The sequence below is a fragment of the Elephantulus edwardii genome, unplaced genomic scaffold, assembly GCF_000299155.1.
Source record: "Elephantulus edwardii isolate Elephantulus edwardi_28Jun2011 unplaced genomic scaffold, EleEdw1.0 scaffold00301, whole genome shotgun sequence".
NCBI classification, from domain to species: Eukaryota; Metazoa; Chordata; class Mammalia; order Macroscelidea; family Macroscelididae; genus Elephantulus; species Elephantulus edwardii.
Genome location: NW_006400051.1, coordinates 782,559 through 786,321, shown reverse-complemented (window position 1 = coordinate 786,321; position 3,763 = coordinate 782,559). Strand labels below are relative to the sequence as shown.

At 36.1% G+C, this 3,763-nt stretch overlaps 1 pseudogene; it reads left to right on the top strand.

The window, feature by feature from the left end:
- The first annotated feature begins 1,634 nt into the window (after positions 1 to 1,634).
- LOC102876981 lies at positions 1,635 to 1,937 on the top strand (annotated as a pseudogene).
- The last annotated feature ends 1,826 nt before the right edge of the window (positions 1,938 to 3,763 follow it).

The window sequence follows — 3,763 nt, the reverse complement described above, 5'->3', positions numbered from 1 at the left end:
GGCAATTCTCCTGCTCCCCCTACCCAGACCCAGATAGTCAAAATGATCTGGACTTGAAGCTCTGACAGAAGGACTGTTCTTCTTAGCTCAGGCAATGGAGTAATCCCTTGATGTGTAATTCAGCCAAAGGAAGCCTCAATAGCTGTCATAGGCCTTGCTGAGCCAAGGTAAGGAGTGATTGGGTAAAAAAGAGAACCAATATCCAGCTTCCTGATATAAGGCTAGACTTGCCCACTCAGAGCCTTTCTGGAAGTCAGCATGAAGGTTGTGCACTAAGGTTATGTCCCAAGGATGTAGCAAACAAGTATGAGGTGAACTGCCTTTTAATGGCTATAGTCACAGGTGAGTTGTGCCCTAACACAAAGGAGCTACTCTAGTAGATTTTGTCCTCAAGAGAGTGTCCTTACAAGTTGGCATGGTATGACATATGTGTGTTCCTGTGTGTTGGCTTTCTGTGTGGTGGTGTGATCCTGAGACCACTCCATGAGGCTCCTGATTTGAAAGTGGTGGACAGATAGAGATCAAAAGCTTCTGTGGATTTTTCATGCAGGTTAGCCAGGTTGGAGACAATAGATCCCAACTTCTGACCCTTAGTGCCCAGAGTACTTACTTACTGCTGCGGGTGTGGTTGCACTTTTATCCATCTAATTAACCTAATTTTTTTTCAAAGAATAATATCTTTAGGTTAATGTGGAGATTTTTCAGGCTCTGTTTTGGGCCCAGGCTGCCATCTCTGGGACAGAGAGCAACTTACTTTCAAAAATTAAGCCACTGAAAATCTTATAGAGTACAGCCTATATTGACACACATGGATTATCATGAGTTGTCAGCTCAACAGAAACAGTGATTTGGGCTTTTATTTAAAAAAAAAAAACAAAAAATGTGGCCATTATTAAATTCCCTGTCATAGGATATCCCATTATGAGGATATGACTGTTTTTGTAGAGAAACTCTTACCTATAATCACAAGTGTAAATGGAATCTGGTGGTAGGCAGATGCCAAGATGTAGGAAATGAAAAAGAGATAAGAATATACTGAAGAAAATGTGCTCCTCATCTCCACTCCACAGAAATCTCACGAAACTTGGCAACAGCTTCTAGATAAGCCTCTTAAACATACCCAATACAAACACGCATATATTATTTTCCTTTTTCCTCAGAAACTTTCATTAGCTGTATTCCTATCAAAATGTCACATAACTGTTCCCCAGCTGGATGTGGAAAAAAAAGAAGGAATTTGCACATTCTTAGTTCTATATCCAGTGCAAAAGTAAGTCAGAGATATGTAGCCTCTGCTATTAGATGGCAAAAAAAAAAAAAAGATAAATTGAGAGATAGAAGTTAGTTCAGAAGCAGTAAACAAAACACCCAAACTAAATTTTGCAGTACTTGTAGATTCACAGTGAGATAATTAGCAATTTATTCCCTTCCCACTGAGAAGGATTGGTTAAGGATTAGCTTCTCTCAGTAGATTACACTTTAGAGAGAAAAATATCAACCTGCAAAATAAAATGGGATGTTAAGTCTTCCTACACAAGCATAGACAGAGCACTAATGAGGTAGCTTTTCATCACATTCACAACTAGCATTCCCAGGGTCCTTGAGCAGCCAGCTACGCGCACTTCTCCAAGATCATGGCCAAGAATAAACGAAGAGGGCAGAAGTCCAGGAATGTGTTTCACATAGCAAGCCAAAAAACCTTTAAGGCTAAAAGCAAAGCAAAGCCAGTCACTACAAGTCTTAAGAAGATAAACATTGTGAATGATGACAAAGTCAACAGAGTAAATAAAGCTTTCACAGATATACAAAAGGAGCTTGTACACTTCGCAAAAGGCCTTTCTCTTGAACCTCTGCACAAACAATCGGTTCCCCACTAGCAGCATGAAAAAGGACCAGTGAACGTTGACGAAGCCACACAACTAATGGCTCTGTTATAGTAACTGTAATGCTGCCACATCAGGCCTCCACACCTCCCCCCCCAAAAAAAAGATCAATAAAATCAATGCTGTATACAAAAAAAAAAAAAGAATAAGTCAGTGAATCTTTCCTTTGTAGGACTTTGTTTTACCTCTAAATACATAGTAGAAAAGTTGGTCAATTTTATAGAAACTGTTTCAGTGAAAGAAAATTGGAGAACATTACATTTTTAGAATTTAAAAAAATCCCAGAACTTTTGAAAATGTTACTCTCTTTTTTGGCATAGAAATGAAAAGTGAAGCAAAACAAAAAAAACACCCTTTTCATTAGAAATAAACTCACTCTTGCTGAAGAAATCATTCTTCAAAGTCCCGACTTCTTATCATATCCATATACAGTAAAGATTCTAACCATGACTCCAAATAATTTTATATGTAGTTCCTTCGAAACAGACTTGCTTGTACTTTTGATAGTCCATGGAACACCCAGTACTCTTCTGCAACACCACCAACACAATATGTGTTCTTCAGTGTTCCTTATCCATTCTCCAACTTTTACATACAAAAGAAACTATTGAAAAGACCATGCCTTGGATAAAGTACATCTTAGTCTTTATACTGATATCCTTGTTCTTTTGAACTTTGAAGAAATTCTTGAAAGCACATTTTTTTTCCAATGCAGCATATACTTTGATTTCATGACTGCTGCTAATGTATTGATTGTGAGTTCAAGTAAGAAATAATTGACGATTCATTCTTTTTTCCATCCATCAAAATATTGTCTATTCATCCTGTGGTGAGGATTTTTGTTTTCTTCATGTTGTAATGTAATCTATATTGATTTTTGGAGTCTATTCTTCAACAACTGCTTCAAATTCTCTTCACTTTATGCAAGCAAATTTATGTTATCTCCACAAAACAGTTTATTAATGAGTAATCTTCCACCCTGATGTCACAGTTTCCTCATATCATACAGCTTCTCTAATTATTTTCTCAGAATAAAACTTAATTGGAAGTAGAAAGTATACAACATTGGTGCCTACTTTCCTAATTTTAACCTAACAGAACACTCTTATTCTGTCAGAACAACTGCTTCTTGAGCTATGTATAAATTTCACATAAGTAAAATTAAGTGTTCTGGGATTACTATTCTTCTAAATGTTATACTCAATTTGTTCTGATCCACACTGTCAAATGTTTTTGCATACCCAATAAAACCCAATACGTCTTTCTAATAGTCTTTGCTTTGAGGAAAGATCCATCTGACATCAGCAATGATATCATGCATACCACAATCTTTCTTGAATCTAGTTTGAATTTTTTCAATTCCTCATTTAGTTCCATGTGGTATAAGTGGTATCATCTAATATTTTCCACTGTGTTTGATTGTGTAACTTTTCAAATAGAACTAATTATGGATCTCTTTCAGTTAGTTGGGCAGGTAGATACTGTGCATGTTTCCAGATAAAAACTGGCAAGCATGTCCAGGGCTGCATCTGTTTGTTGAAGGACACTAATTGTTATCCCATCAATTCATGAAAGGTTATTTTTTGTTGATTCCTTGAATGCAGCTAACACTTCTGCCTTTATTACCATTGGTTCTTAATCATATGCTACTTCTTGGAATGGTTGAGTGCTGATTAATTCTTTTGTACAGTGGTTGTGTGTAGTCTTTCTTTTTTGATGTTTCCTATATCACTTAATATTTTGTCTATAAAATATTTTATTTTGCATATCAATGCCCAATTTTTCTTCAATACTTACAGCTTGAAAAATGATGAGCATGTTCTTAACTTTTGTTTTTCAAACTCTTTTTTCTTTCTACTTCTCATTATAATACTTTGCTT